Raw genomic sequence first — 17,392 nt, forward strand, 5'->3', positions numbered from 1 at the left:
GAATGTGATAGTGGTTTATAAAAAGATGGAGAGAGTGGATAGTGTGGAGAGAGTGGATAGTGAGAGCTTTTTCTCTCTCTCCTACAATATTAGAACTTGGGGGCACTGCACCAAGGTTGAGTTAGGGGCTCAAATCACAATCCATGTAAAGGTTGTAACTTACAAAGGGTACCTGATGTGCACTTTCTTGATTGTATGTGAATTTACTTGAGGGTAAATCCTATTAAACTCAGTGAAGCTTACTTCAGCACAGGATTGAGCTGTTAATAAAGGTAGCATTTCCCCCGCATATATTGCTCCTCTCCCCTCTCTCTGAGTTTCCTTTCTTACATCTGTTTTGAGTCTCCTTTGAATCCTACCTTCTTCTCCACTCTCTTCCCCAGATACTCTGATTCTCCAAATGACAAATAATCTCCACATGCCTTCTGGGAACAATAAAAAATTTGGATGTGTTCCCAGATCCTTCAGGAAGTTTGAAAACCTTCAAAGATGGGCCCCTGAACTGAGGTTTTATCTCTAGCATTTTACATAACCGACTTAGTAAGTGTTGTGTAACAGCAATACATATTCAGCAGCTAAAGAAGGAAAATCCTTAAAATAACATTGGGAAGGAGGTCAAGTGAGTCAAAGGCTGACATGTGCTGGAATCACTTCACACCAGCCATGGTCCTACTAGTTTTCATATTCCTTTACCACATCCCATTTCCATACCTTTTGGTCTGCTGATGTTTCGTTTTTAGAAGGATAGTGATGAATTGCTCCGATAGCACTCACTTACACAACTTACTCCATTGCTGTGTCAACTGAATTTGAAAGCCTGTCTCAAAGTTGAAGATGATTCAGCATGGGAAAAGGAATAGGATCAAAGCCATTCCTCCTCCTAGTAGATAGTGTACCTTGACTCATACTTTCCTTTCGCTTGTCCTGGTTCTGAAATGGGTATCACCAGCCTTTTATGCATGGTCTGTTTCCGCTGGATCTGCTGCTCTCTAATGGCACAGCATTTGCAGTTGAAGTCTCAAAACACTATGGACAGGGGCTTTTTGCCCCAAAGAAATTCCTGGAGTACTTTGTGATCAATTATGCATCCCCAGCGAAAATGCGGAGCTTCTGAACCATTCATGAGTTTCTCCCCCCTGAACATGCTGCTTTGTAATTGGCTGTGGTGTATTTTTGAAAAGAAAAAACCTAGCCCACACCCCCAGCCCTGCAGTGGGATTTTTTCATTTGATCCGAACCATTTTACAATCAAAGCAGAGAAGGGTCTGGAAAATCCCCCCCAACCAATTTGTTTCTGCGTAACTCAATGCAGTAGTCATAAAAATATAAAAACACTCGCACAATCATTTGTGACAATCATTGTACCATTAGTAGTCTTGCACTCTCAAACAAAAAAAGGCTATCATGTTTATTAGAGGGCACATATAAGAGGAGGGTGGCAAATCAGCCAGCTCTGTTCCATCCTGTTGAGAACTGAAACTGACCAACACTTGCTGTGAAACTGACCACATCAGCAGCCTCATTGTATTTCAGCATTATTCTCTTGCTAGCGCACTCACATATGGCTTTGAGGGGGACAGACATGTGGGAGTGAGAGAAGCGAGAATGGGCTTGGGGAGAAAAACCCAAAGTGACAAGTATGCACAGGACTAGCTTTTGATTTGGGATCAAGGCAGACATTAAACTCGGGGTAAAACAGCATCCTAAAAACACAGGGAAAATGCAAGGGGAGAGTGACTTCTGAAGGTCAGAAAATACATGCATAATTAAAACAAAGCTCCGGAGTAGTCAGGGGGTGACCACGACGGGAACAATGTGTGCATGAAAGGCCACCATTTCTTTTTAAGTTTGTTTTCTTTTCTCATTTCTCCAGCACTGCATGGCTGCTAATCACCGTCCTGTCAACCTCTTTTATAAGTAGGACAGAGTTTTTAATCCACCTTCTCTTTATTCACATACACAAAAGATCCTTTTCCCCCTTGCTGCATTAACAGACTATCATCTTTTTATGTTCAAGATCCTCATTCAACCATATGACTTCCATATTAAATCTATGAGGGACCGCACTGATATTATTTGATATAAGTAACTTAGGTTTGCACATTTCTATAAAAATCAATAGAATTGTCCCACCGCAGACTTCCAATTTGCCCTTAGGAATGAATGCCAGCCTCCAGGTGGGACCTGGGGATCCCCTGGAATTACAGCTCATCTCCAGACTACAAAGATCAGTTCCCCTGGAGAAAATGGATTCTTTGGAGGGTGGACTCTGTGGCATTGTACCCCACGGAGGTCCCTGTCTTCCCCAGGAGTTTCCCAACCTGGATATGGCAACACTACCCCCCATCCCCCATTGGTCCCCACCGGGAGGACCTGGCAGCCTTCTTTGCCCATCCTGTTGTCCCTGTTCTCCAGCTGCAGCATTTTCAGGAGATCAGCGGTCTACAGAGGGAAAGGAGAGGAAGAGAAGTTCTGCTAATGAACTGCCTCCCAATAGTAGAAATTATCATCAGAATCCAACTCAAAATCTCTATCATGTTTCTTTTCTTAGTTTATAGCCTTATGGCATATCAACACTGCAGACTTAAGTTCATTTTATACCAATTTAATAGTCACGGCTCCTTCAAGAATTATGGGAATTGTAGGTTGGTGGAGCACTGAGAATGTCCCAATTGAAATCCTTAGCCCTTTCTTCCCAACCTACAAAATAACAATTCTCTGGATTGCCTGAAAAGAAAGAATGATGACCAGGCCACTTTCAAATCTGTACTGCAACTTTGCCCTCAGAAACACTTGCCAAAAATGACTTGGGTATCATGGACTGTTAAGACTTATCTCCAGTTCACTGTATACAGCATTGAAAAGGATTTGCTGACCACAATTCTTGCAGGAAAAAGTGATTCATTATATCTGTAATTTGATCTGTTATTTGTTTGACAATGTCTTTGTCAATTTGCTAAATTTCTCAGACTCTGAGCATACACTCTGCCAATAATCTTATTTGGCATCAGGTCCAAATGCAGTGCAAGTCTTCCAGTCTGAACTTCTCTGGGCACGCAACTCCTGACTGATTGCAGAGAGAATCCATCTTCACCAAATGTTTCAACAGCCGGTTGTAATTGTTAGAGTTTATTTGGAAGCAGTAGTTCACTGTTAAAACCAACAGGCATTTAAAAACATTTCACTGGCAATTAAAACCACACTTTAACAAGACTTTAACAATGAACATTATCTTTGAAACTGTAAGTTCTCCACAGTGCAGTTTCTCCTTTGAAGCAGCATGGGAAACTGTTTATATTATTTTGTGCAGCACAGAAGAAGAATTCCCACCCTTCCTTTCTGGAATGGGGTGTTCATATGTTCAGTTAGTTCGGTATTTGGTAAAAAAAAAAAAAAAAAAAAAAAAAACTCTTCCTATTGTTAGAACAATGAGGCCCAAACTACACATCACTGCTGGCACCTGCTGATCGAAGGAAGGCAACAATAACAGGGGACAGGTGAATCTCTCCAGGGAGGTATGTAAACACGTGCATGTAAACTCTGTGATCCAGTCCCTTAGAGGCATCTTATCATGCCTTTTTGTGTTGGAGGTTACATTCAACTAGATCATGACCTACCTACATGCTGATGCACAAAGCTCAGGTTTCCTTTTCCCAAACAATAGGGCAAATTGGTCCTAGCATCAGTTATTTATTTTCAGACATGGCAGAAATTACCCAAGAATATAATGAGTTTTTTTTTTAACCATAGTACAGAATGATTCACAAAGTCATCTGATGACTACAATGGCATACAAAGATTTTTTTTACCAGACATTCTAATAACAATGAACATCAAACTTGAAAGCAGTTCTAAGAGGCGGCTTAGGTTTGGCTGCAGTTCAAGGGTGGGAAACTCTCAGATCTCCAGTACCTTCCACTCTTGGTTCATAATTCTTGTCTAGAGTCCAATCAGTTATTATTTTACATTGGATCAGGGAACAATGAGTAAAATAAACACTCAAGGCAGTTATTAGTTATCACTAACAACCATTCTATTAGTGCTGCTCAGTCAGCGAACGTTACTCATTGTTTGCATGCATGTCTAATCTAATAAAGGCACATTTGGGTCTTCCAGTATTGGTAAAATAGTCCAGCAGATCAATGGTCAGTGGTTAGCTTGCCCAGTGGGCCATTCAAGGGCAAGACAAAGCTGTTTAGAGTGAAAGAAAGAGAGAGGCCCCACCCCACACACGAAAAACAACATTCTGCAGCGGTGGAACAACAGACAGATTTTGACACAAACCCTACATACACACAAACACACACAAGGAAGGATACCAGCACATGACTTGGAGACAACTATGGTTTTAGGGCAATGACCTGTAACCCTCCCATAGGGTTGCCAACCACCAGGTACTAGTGGGAGATCTCCTGCTATTACAACTGATCTCCAGCTGATAGAGATCAGTTCACCTGGAGAAAATGGCTACTTGGGCAATAGGACTCTATGGCATTGAAGTCCCTCCCCTCCCCAAACCCCCCAAACATCCCACCGATGGCAAAGAGGGACCTGGCAACACTACCCCCCCATGTTGCTGTGGTTCCTTGGTCCATCTTCTTGCACTGTTTGCTGCGACAAGTAAAGCACCAGCCCCCGCCCCCAAATATGGAAGAGCCACTCTGACAAATGTACTCTCACTGCACTACTGACTTTCCTTAGCAAACACTGGCATCTGCTGTATATTCTCAGATGCCTCCATTGCTTTGGGACCTAGGTCATTTGAGCAATTTCAAAGGCTATTTGTAATTCACATTTGTAACCAAAAGGAGCCTGTGTCAGTGGGATGTTATGTAATCAAATCTATAGTTTAATCTGAGTACAATATCTGCACAAAAAGCATTCAAATACATCAGAGGTAGGGTTGCCATCTCTGGGTTGTGAAATACCTAGAGATTTTGGGGGCAGTGCCTGAGAAGGGCAGGGTTTGGGGAGGGACTTAAATGCCATAGAGCCCAATTGCCAAAGCAGCCATTTTCTCCAGGTGAACTGATCTCTATTGGCTGGAGATCAGTTGTAATAGCAGGAGATCTCCAGCTAGTACCTGGAGGTTGGCAACCCTAACCAGAGGATTTCATTCACACATATATATGTCACATTAAAAAAAATACAAGCATGTGAATAGGGCCAGTGTTGTCAGTAGTGATTTGAATCTTGGTCTTCCAAATCATAGTTCTGTACTTAAATTATTGCCCCAAACTGGCAATGGAAGAGAGCAATTATGAGAACAGAACATAGAAAAAAGGAAGGCATTTTACTGCCTTTGGCACATTTTTATTTTATTCAATTTTATTTTATACATTCACATTTCAGGTCCCTTGTCAGTGAATGTATGAGAACACCCTGTATATAACTTGGGAATTTGGTAAGAACTGTGAATACTGAATTGTAATAAGAAATTATTCCTGGGATGATTATCCGTAAACCAGATAGGGACAGATGAAGTCTGCAACATGGCACACCAAATTCTGAAAGCAAGACTAATCTTATTTGTAAAGTTAAATGCAAGTTTATAAAGTTCATAGGGTTGAGTCACTCAATTGGTTTCCCCCCCGCATTTGTCCAGAGCCCCATTAAAAACTGTGGTTTTCCTAATAAATTCTTGAAATTTCCAAGTCTTTTTCTTTTAATTAAATGCCTATTGAATTCAAGCAAAGTTTTTTTTATTAGTATCTGTCATATGCCTTAATTGACCCTAAAAGCTAAAATGACTAAACTGAGGCTATGATACTTTGGTCACATTATGAGAAGACAAGAGTCACTGGAAAAGACAGTCATGCCAAGAAAAGTTGAGGGCAGCAGGAAAAGAGGAAGACCCAACAAGAGATGGATTGACTCTATAAAGGAAGCCACAGCCCTCAATTTGAAAGACCTGAGCAATTTGCAAGACCTGTCAAAGATAGGATGTTTTGGAGGACATTGATTCATAGGGTCGCCATGAGACAGAAGCGACTTGACGGCACTTAACACACACATGTCATGTCACTCCCAGCTTCAGTAAAGTTAACGAAAAGATAGAGTTGAACATGAACACTCATGAAGCTGTCATACTAAGCCAGTTTATTGGTCTTGGCCTACTGTAGCCTGTTGGTTTAAAGAGGCTTTCTTAGTAGTATGGCTGGTATATTTCTACTTCCCTTTGGCCAGAGCTGGGTGGTGGAATCCGTTCCTGACATACCTTAGTCATTAGCCCAAGTCCTACTGAGGGCTTTAGAGCTGGCAGTCAGACAGACTCTGAATGCAACATTCAGATTAAAAAAGAATAGGTAGCCGGATTGAATTTACAAAGAAGTCTTGTAGCTGGAATTCTTGCCGGTGCCATATTTAAGTACTGAATATAGAGTTTCCGCTTGGTTATTTCCTCAGCACTTTGCTAGCCCAGCATGAAACACGCTATTAGGAACAGAGTTTATTGCCAGCCTTGCAAACATTTATTGGGTAGCTCCTAACTTGGTGTCAAATTATAGCAAGACGGTGTTCCGGGAACTTCTTGGAGAATGTTAATGTTTCAGAGAAGGCTCCTCTGGGAATTCTTCTGTTACAGAACTGAAAGGCAACACTGTATATATGGAGCTGAAGGTAAAAAGATAGACAAACCAACTGCTGGGCTTACCTAGCAGAAATATTCCATTTGCTGAAGGGGATGAATACTTTAGTTCACAGGGAAAAAAAGAAAGGTTGAAATCCTCCTGCTGGTTTATGTTTAGAACTGTTTTTCATAATTGGCAAGCACTTCCTGCTACTTGGAGTAACCTTTATTGCTCTCTGCTTGAGCCTGGTGGCAAAAGTAAGCAGCAAAGCTTCATGCGTCCCCTCCTTTTCATCCCCCACCTCATTCAAATCGCCCATGACATTACCCTTGGTTCTATCATTTTCTTTTTGTTGTCGTAGCCCAGAGACCCTTTCAAAAAACAGAAGAGGACAAAGAAGGGTTCTGTTGGAGCACAATGAAGTTTGCTCCAAATCCAACAGTCAGTAGGGATTCCACCATGCAAACTCCCATTGATAAGGGAGACTAGGAGGCTGTAGTCATTCCCTCCTCTTTTTTCTGGTCCATGAAATGTATGACCTTAAGCCCAACCTTGGTTAGGAAAGACAAGGTACAAATCTAATAAATAAATAAATACTGCCTGTTAGTTACCTAGGATAACTGCGCTTATTCAGAATCATCGGTGAGCACCTGAGGTCAGAAACCTTGGCAGGGAGGACTAGGAGTGAATCTTTCCCAATGGACACTGGCCTTTTAGGCAGGGACGTTTCCCTGCAGTCACCCCCGCCGACAGCTTTGGGGCTTCCTTTTTATTATGCATGTCTTTTCCGCCTGTCAGAGGTCGTCTCACTCTCCTGGCATGTTTTGCTTGCATTTTCCAGATTCTGGCTAAAACCGCATCTGGAAAACACAAGCAAAATGTGTGGGGAGAGCAAGGCAACCTCTGACGGATGGAAAAGGCAAACATAATCAAAAGGAAGCCCTGAAGCAGTTGGAGGGGGTGACCGCGAGGAAATGACCCTGAATGAAGTGGCCACTGTCTCTTTTGCAAACCTTGCCTATGCTTAGATCACCTTATCTGGGAAGAATTGTATAATACACCTGCATAGCAGGTAAGGCACAGCTGATGATAGGGCTGGCAAAGGACCACGCTAAAGGAGTTAAAGCTGCCTTGTTTCTTGTTCCAACATGAGATTTTAAAGTGATGGATTGCAAGGAGCCAAACATAGCTGCCAGGCCACAAATGTATATACAGGGATTGCATCTTGTTATTCTGAGTAGCCGCTGTCCCCAACAATAGCATTCACTGCTGTGTGATATGATGACATGACGGCTGCTAGCTGTGAATTTTTTTTATTCACGTAGGATAGCTTTTCAGTGTCAATGGATGCTAGTCATTATCTATAACAATAAAAAGGATCTGTGTGCATGCACATGTGTGTGTGGCAGACATAGCTCATCATAAAATAATCAGGATGATGATCATGGGAGTCGTAGTGCCAAAAATGAACGGAACTGGAATATCCTGGCCTAGATTGTCTCCAGATTATCCCTGTGCTATTACGAAGCAAGTGACGGTTTACTTGCTAGAACTCAGGAAGGCGGAGCCAGCACAGACAAGGACGGTAGAGAATATCCCCTCCTTTACAAAACGAAGGGGTTTAACAACTTCTCTGAGCTTTGCTTCAAAAACCACTCCTTTTTCTGTGACTGTGTGCTTCCTTAATCGACGACCTTCTGAGAATGTCAGACATTGACAGAGCTTGATCTGCAGGCTTATGGTTCTGCTCACCAACCAGTTACTAGACTTCCTCTCTTCCTCTACCCCTTCTAAATTCAGACCTGTCTGGGGAGATGATGCGGGTATCTGCCTCCTCAGGAAGATAGGGTTGCCAGCTCTGGGTTGGGAAAAACCTGGGGTTTTTAGGGGTGGATCCTGAGGGGGGCAGGGTTTGGAGAGGGGAGGGACTTCAGTGGGGTATAATGCCATAGAGTCCACCTTCCAGTGTGACCATTTGCTCCAGGTGAGCTGATCTCTGTCACCTGGAGATCAGTTGTAATAGCGCAGATTGGAGGTTAGCAACCATAGGATAATGGTGGTGTGGGCCAGAAAATGAATTTTCAATTTTCTGCCAGCACAAGTAATATATTTCTTCCTGGGAATATGCAGCTATATGCCCATGTAGAAATTCAGTTTGCTCGATTTCACAAAATAGGGCAAAAGAACAGATAGTGTGGTCTTTCCTATGTTACCATCCTTCTACATATCTTGTAAACTATGATATGGATGTGATACCTTGCAGATGCTCACCATGCCCATTGCTCAGTTCTCACAGACATTTTAGTAGGTAAAAAAAAATCTCCCCAAAGGGGAAGGGTCAACTGATCTCCCCCAAGAGAAAGTCTAATAAGAAGGGAAAGATGGAGAGAAAGTCCAAAGCCAGGGATAAAGATCAATCAAAGCTGGTGATGAGTTCCAGGAGCCACAGATCAAGGTCTGTCAATGTCTGACAAATTCCCAGACAGTGAGCCAGCAACAGAGGAAGTTACTTCACCTCAGGCAATATCAGAATCAAGCACCAACAGAGATTCAGCTCCCCGAGTTGTGCAAGAGCCGGGCACACAAAAAGAAATGAATGCCAGTTCCAGTTGGCTTAGCAAGTCCTCTTGGCAGTGCCATTAATGCAGCTGGCTCATTTGATTATCACTCATTCAAAAGCCTTCTCCAATGTTGCCCCATCTTGTAGAATGGGCTTCCGGAGAGAAGCCTCTCCGCTCAGCCTATTCAGCTGTTAGGAAGCCTAGTAAATTTGTATTATTTAGGAGCATTTTTGGCAAAAATTGAAGTCTGATCATGGTGTTTGTATTTGATTCTTATTATGCTTTTAATTTTTTTGTCTTGTGGCAGATTGGGAGTGAGCCCTGACTGGGGAAGGCACTGGCAAACCACCCTGTAAACAAAGTCTGCCTAGTAAACATCGGGATGTAACGTCACCCCATGGGTCAGGAATGACCCGGGGCTTGCACAGGGGACCTTTACTGTCCTTTACCTTTAAGCCATCTAGTGCTATCATAATAAATAATGAAATTTATTTAGAAATTTATGTCCCACTTTTCTTCCTGATGGGAACCCAAAGAAGCTTACATCATTCTCCCCTCATCAACCATTTTATCTTCATAACAACATTCCCATAGACTGAAACAGAATAACTAGCACAATATTTTTTATAAATGATCTGGATGAGGGGGTGGAGGGACTTCTCATTAAATTTGCAGATGACAACAAATTGGAAGGAGCAGTAAACACCCTAAAAGATAGAGATAGGATTCAACAAGATCTGAACACAGTGGAAAGTGGATGGAATGTGAACAAGACACAATTCAACAAGGATACGTGCTGAGTTCTACATCTGGGTAACAAAAATGAGGGATATGCATACTGGATGGGGAAGGCACTTCTGGATAGCAGCGTGTGTGAACAGGATCTTGGGGTATGGGTGGACTGTAAGTTAAATATGAGCAGCCAGTGTGATACAGCAACAAAAAAGGCTAATGCAATCAACGGAGGCATAACTTTCAAATTTCAAGATATCATAGTTCTGCTGTACACTGCATTGGTCAGGCCGTACCTGGATTATTGTGTGCAGTCTGGAGGCCTCATTGTGCACCGCGAGGCTGCATCATAAAAAAAGGTGGTGCAGCCATATTGCTACTTGAGGAGGCATTCCTGGGGTGAACAGGGTTGGGAAGCTGCACCTTCAGGGATGGGCTGTAAATCTCCTTAAAAGGTAGAGAAAATCCGGCTATAAAACCCAACTCTTTCCCACCCAGTGTATATACTTTTTATTCTAAATAATTAAACAGTCGATATAATATTTTGATGCATTACTGTAATCCCTTATCCCCTCCATCCCTTTTCTTTTATGTTCCCTCCTTTATTCTTTTGAAAATAAAAAAACACTTAAAAAATCCATCAACTCTTCTTCTTAACAATGCAGGAAACGGTATTACCTAAATAGAAGACAATGTGATGGGAGCAGCAGGATTGACAGCAAGACAGTGCAATGCAGAATGGACACAGCTATAAAGCACACATAGATGCAGGCAGGTAATTTGGACTGGGGCACCGTTCTATGGGAGGCATATAACTTTTTTCTTATGCCATTTATCCATTAAAAAATCACTTCCTCTCCGTTGCTATTAGCCCTTGTTGCGGGGAGGGGGAGACAGGCAATAGGACATATTTTAAGTATAAGTACAACACTTATCACCAGGAAGCAGTTGGCCTGAGGAGTCCTTTCAGACCTCTGCCCCTCTGCTGAACATCTCTGCCGATCAAACATGTCATAGGCCATTGCTCTGAGTCAATTTCTGTTAGACTTAATCAGTGTTAACCCAGAATAAAGAAGTGAGCCTTGAAGCACAGCCAACAAAATATTGACTCAAGGATTGCTAGCTATGTCGCTGGAGAAAGTTGCAAAAAAACACACACACAAAAACCACACTGAACAAAGGGGTCTAAAGTAATGGAAACAGGATTATTCATCCTCTTATGTTATGCCAAGCAGGAAACCAAATACATACCCCATACGCTATTCACCCCCCTGCACCTTTTCTGTTGCAAAATCAAGGTAAGACACAAAGAAAACAAATAAAGATCATAGAAATTAAAAAAAAAACGGCAATCACATCATCACTCAAAGACACTATTGCATAACACACATCTATAATAGTGCTTGAGCTCCTTTTGTTTCCTTCTTTAGTTCTATAATGAAGTAGTTCAGAGGCTGACATTTTTGTAGTGTATACATTCAAGCACCCTTGGTGTGTCAACCTCTGAAAAGCAAGCCTTTCTTTAAGGATGGTAGATGATCTCATGCTTTCAGCCTGGGCTCAGCTTTGGCCAGCAGGTGTACTGATCAAAGAAACTCAGGGTATTTGTTTACATTATATAAATCATGACATCATTTTTTAAAAAAAACCCTCTGCATTTCACAATTCAAAATAGAACTTGGCACTAAGAATATATACTCTCCACACTTCCATATCCCACAGCTCAGATATGTATGTAGGGCTTCTGATAGGTGCCTGTAGGTTTCTCCAAGCAAAGGACGATCCATTTACTACAAAGTTAGTGACAATTCCATCAGTGGAATTTACAGAGCTATCTCAGAAATTCAGAAATGGAAGTGAAGGGAGGCTACCTGGAGGCTACCTGACTTAGGCTGCATCCACACATCATTGGATACTGCGCTATCACTGCACTATAGTAATAATTTTCAAATGGATTTTCCTCTGAGGATAAGACAATCCAGTTGCAAATGAATGTAACAAGTTAAATCATGGTCTGAGTCATATTAGCTGAGACAGAGATGATAGATCTGTCATTCTGTTTTTAAAGTGTAAATTACACACACATGCAGCCTTGAACTGAATTAGTATCACATGGAAAGGAGAGATGCATTTAAATTCTATATCCTTTGTATGACTATCAAAGCTACCCTCCCTGAACTGTTATTATTCCTGGAAGGGAAAAAGAAGAGCACTTCTCTTGCCTGTCTTTTTCCTTTGAAGATTAAAGGATGGGAAAGACTTAAACTTCATGTGCTCAACTACTGGGAAAAATTCCATAAGGGGCACTGGATCCCAAATTGTGTATTTATTAATATCAGTTATTTGAACTTTATACAAACGCTGCCTTTTCTTTACTGGGTTTTTATTTCATGGAGCTGTATTTAATCTCCAGAGACTTATTTATCTGCAGCTTCCTTTAGAGAGAGTCTCTTCTTCCACCCCTTCCCTTTAAACACCTTTTTTTAAAAAAGGTAAAGGTCCCCTGTGCAAGCACCAGGTCATACCTGACCCATGGGGTGACATCACATCCCGATGTTTACTAGGCAGACTTTTTTACGGCAGGGATGGGGAACATCAGGCCCAGGGGCTGTTTAAGGCCCGCAAAATCATTTGGTCTGGCCCTTCATGGGTCCTGGCAGATCTCTAGCTCAGAAGGATCTAAGACTGGCGGTCCGCCCCCTCCCGCGAACAGGAATAGCCCCTATTCAAGGCGTATGTGAGTTTGTTTTGCAGAGAAAAGGAACTCTTCCCCCCCCTTTTAAGTCGATACGTTTGTATGGCCCGCAAATGATGTTATAAATATCCAAATGGCCCTTGGTGGAAAAAAGGTTCCCCACCGCTGGTTTACGGGGTGGTTTGCCAGTGCCTTCCCCAGTCATCTTCCCTTTACCCCCAGCAAGCTGGGTACTCATTTTACCAAGCTCGGAAGGATGGAAGGCTGAGTCAACCTTGAGCCGGCTACCTGAAAACAATTTCCGTTGGGATCGAACTCAGGTTGTGAGCAGAGTTTGGACTGCAGTACTGCAGCTTACCACTCTGCGCCACAGGGCTCCTACCACCACTTAGGATATCACAAACAATTTTCCCTGTGCCTTAACAACTAGAGTTTACTGTGCTTTCATTGACTAAATAACGTGATGGTTTCTTGCTATGGATGGGGAGGCTTCATCTTTATTGCTAATTGCAGCAAGACCCCAGTTAGATGCTCACTCAGCATCTCAGGTCATCTTTTCAGATGTCAGGTAAAACTCATTTACTTTGAAAGAGGAAACAGTGAGAGAAATATTGTGAGGTAATAAGTCATAAATTTCCATTTTGGGATGTTTGCAGTAACAATACAATAGGATGCAAATACGTTTTAAAAAAAATATGAGAATGCACACTATATTGAAAAGTCAGGAAAAGTCAAGCATTTTTAAGTGGCACTGATTTCAGAGGGAGAGAGTAAAGTACATTTATTTTATCCGTTGTTGCGCATTAATAGTCACACACATATTTGTATATCTAATGGTAAGAAATTTTACAGTTCAGTAATTGCTCTCTGCTGCCACCAGGGGACAGGCAATATTACATGAACATTCAGTATGACTCCCAGAAAAATGTTTTTGTTAGCTATTTTGATAGGGCTGAACTACAGATGGGAAATCCAAAACATTTTAGGTGAGAGGGGAAACGGGTCTTTAATTCACCCATATGATTTTGGAAACTTTTGCATCATAACATTAAAGACAAATTGGATAGAATTGGCAATTGCAGTTATATATCAGGTGGTGACCAGATGCCTGAGAAATATAAACCACATGTGAATTTCAAGAGCAGATATTCTGAGACAGGAAGAGAGATTGTATTTCTTTAAGGCCACTCCATTTAATATGCTGGTTAAACTTGACAGATCTATGGTTCTTCAATGCTGGGCAGAAATAAAATATTTATCTCTGTGTCTTGAGGTTTGCTTAATGTTACTCTGAATTTTTGTCCTGTACACCCACAAAACTTCCTGAGTTAGGTGGGCACGGGCCAGTCATAAGTGCTATACCTGCTCCAGGTGTATGGAGGTTGTACAAGAAAGAGAGAATAAATTGAATCCACCCCCTCCCCTAGGTGTTTCTACTAGTAAAGGCTAATCCACAGCTAAGTCTTCAAAAGAAGTGATTCAAAGGACACATTAGGTAACAACAATAACAACAACAACAACAATTTAAAAATACCTGCAACAGGGCAGGGGGAACAGTTTGGGAATACTCACATGTTGCCTGGCTGGGAAAATAGTGAAGGGAGAAAGGCTGAAGCTCTTTCTTTATGCCCTGTGCTCACTGCGGTCTTAATCATAATTGGAAACTGTGTGTGCAGGAATTAAGAAGAACCCACAACTCGTGATTGTGACCTCTGACACAGGTTGGAGACTAGGGTTGCCAGGTCCCTCTTTGCCATCGGTGGGAGGTTTTGGGGGCAGAGCCTGAGGAGGATGGGGTTTGGGGAGGTGAGGGACTTTAATGACATAGTTAGGGTTGCCAGGACCCTCTTCACCAGAGGCAGAAGGTTTTTGGGATGGAGCCTGAAGAGGGTGAGGTTTGGGGAGGGGAAGGACTTCAATGCCATCGAGTCCAATTACCAAAGCGGCCATTTTCTCCAGGTGAACTGATCTCTATCGGCTGGAGATCAGTTGTAATAACAGGAGATCTCCAGCTATTACCTGGAGGTTGGTAACCCTAATGGAGACCCAGATCCAACCTTTGTACTCTGTATTGAGTGCAGAAGCTTTATGACTGAGAGGAAAATTGATTTTGGGTATCTCTGGTTTTAGTCTGATACATTAACTTCTACATCAAACAGACTTTGATACAGGGAAAAAAAATCCACACAGTGTTATTAGGACTAACCAAAATGACACAGAATCTTGTGGAAAAGTCCAGGTGAAATCAAAAGCTTCTGAATGTGAGCAATTTGTGATCATAATTGGGAAGAGAGGGGGCAGAGCCAGAGGCTCAGTTTATATATGGGAGGTGTGCGAAGGCCTCCCATTGAAGAAAATGCCTGGTACCCTAAGACTAGGATTGCCAGGTCCCTGTCCGGCCACTGGCGGGGGATGGGGGTAGGGTTGCCACATTCAGGTTGAGAAATTCCTGCAGATTTAGGGATGGAGCCTGGTGAGGACAGGGACCTCAGTAGGGTGCAAGGCCATAGAGTGCACCCTCCAATACATCCATTTTCTCCAGGGGAACTGATCTGCGTAGTCTGGATATGAGCTGTAATTCTGGCGAATCTCCAGGTCCCACCTGGAGGTGGGCATCCTTACCTAAGATGTCCATGTGCCTGGCCAAGTGCCAACTGGATAAAGGGAAAGGGGGATAACACCTTTACTGAAGAATATGTCAATTGGTTCTCGTAGGTTATCCGGGCTGTGTAACCGTGGTCTTGGTATTTTCTTTCTTGACATTTCGCCAGCAGCTGTGGCCGGCATCTTCAGAGGAGTAACACTGAAGGACAGTGTCTCTCAGTGTCAAGTGTGTAGGAAGAGTAATATATAGTCAGAAAGGGGTTGGGTTTGAGCTGAATCATTGTCCTGCAAAAAGTATCAAAGGTAATGTGCTAACCATTGTCCTGTAAGTATCAAGATAATGTGCTAATGAGGGTGTGGTAGGTTAATATGTCAATTCCTTCCTCCCATATAGCTGTATCTGCAGGATGATGGATTGTGCCTCATGTTTCTAGTCATTATTGCTATGAAGATAAGTTGAAAAGAGGAGAGGAAGAGAGAAACCCCCAATGAATGTAACTCACTCTATGGAGGGTTGCCCTTAAGACTGATCTGGAAACTCCAGATGGTACAAAATGCCGCAGCGAGGCTCCTTACCAGGACCTTGCTGAGGGAGCATATTATGCCAGTGCTCCGCCAACTACACTGGCTCCAGGTGGAATACCAGATCATGTTCAAAGTGCTGGTTTTGACCTTTAAAGCCATATACGGTCTGGGTTCTTCGTATCTATGGGACCACCTCTCCTGGTACACCCCCTAGAGAGGGTTATGATCTTCAAATAATAATCTTCTGGTGGTCCCTGGCCCAAAGAGCGTGAGACTGTTTTCAACCAGGCCTAGGGCTTTTTTGGCCCTGGCCCTGGCAGTAGAACTCCCTTTCTAATGAGACCAGGACCCTGCATAGAGTTGCCAGCTCCGGGTTGGGAAATACCTGGAGATTTTGGGGGTGGAGTCTGAGGAGGGCAGGGTTTGGAGAGGGGAGGGACTTTAATGCCATAGAGTCCAATTGCCAAAGCTGCCATTTTCTTCAGGGGAACTGATTTCTATCTTCTGGGGATCAGTTGTATTAGTGGGAGATCTCCAGCCACCACCTGGAGATTGGCAACCTTAACCCTGTGGGATATTAAAGCTTTTTGCAGGGCCTATATTCCACCAGGCCTACGGTTGAGGGTAGCTACGACTTGTCATTTATGCTGGCTTCCCTACCCCCCCATTTTTGCTGTTACGTTTGTTTACACACTGATGTATTGGGGGGCTCTGGCTATTTACAGGCCCTGCAGTGGCCTTATGCTACAAATGAGTGCCACTTGTTATACTATTATCATGTTTAATTTTGGGATTGGAATTTTATTGATTATAGATTATTTTTTTGTGATTTTATAATGATTTAGTATATTAGAAGAAGAAGAAGAGTTGGTTTTTATATGCCAACTTTCTCTACCTTTTAAGGAGAATCAAACTGGTTTACTATCTCCTTTCCTTCCTCTTCCCACAACAGACACTTTGTGAGGTAAGTGGGGCTGAGAGAGTTCACAGAGAACTGTGACTAGCCCAAGGTCACCTAGATGGCTTTATGTGTAGGATTTGGGAAACCAACCCAGTTCACCAGATTAGAGTCTGCCGCTCATGCAGAGAAGTGGGAAATCAAACCCAGTTCACCAGATTAGAGTCTACTGCTCCTAACCACTACACCACGCTGGCTTGCGTTTATTGTATGGATCATTGGCTGTGAGCTGCCCTGAGCCCAGCTTTGGCTGGGGACCAATGGCAGGATATAAAATTAAATAAAATAGATAAGTAAATAAATGACAGAAGCCACAAGTGGAACGTTTCCAGTGATCAGTAGCAGATATTGAGAGCCAGAGTGGTGTACTGGTTAAGAGCGGTAAACTCTAATCTGATGAACCAGGTTTGTTTCTCCACTCCTATACATGAAGCCTGCTGGGTGACTTTGGGCTAGTCACTGTTCTCTCAGAATTCTCTCAGCCCAACCTACCTCACAAGGTGTCTGTTATATACTGTCTGTCTGATACTGTCTGATATACTGTTAGTCAGCAGGGTAGCTAATAAGGGACTGAAATGTCATACAGATCTGGATGGGATTGCATTCCCCTTGAAAGAGCAGACTCAGAGCCTGGGAATGTTATTAAATCCAAGACTACAAATGAAGACTAATGTCTCCTATGTAACATGTAGCATATCTCACCAAATTCAGTTGGTTCCTCAGTTGTGCCCCTGTCTGGAAAAGCAAG

Source organism: Euleptes europaea, chromosome 7, assembly GCF_029931775.1.
Source record: "Euleptes europaea isolate rEulEur1 chromosome 7, rEulEur1.hap1, whole genome shotgun sequence".
NCBI classification, from domain to species: domain Eukaryota; kingdom Metazoa; phylum Chordata; class Lepidosauria; order Squamata; family Sphaerodactylidae; genus Euleptes; species Euleptes europaea.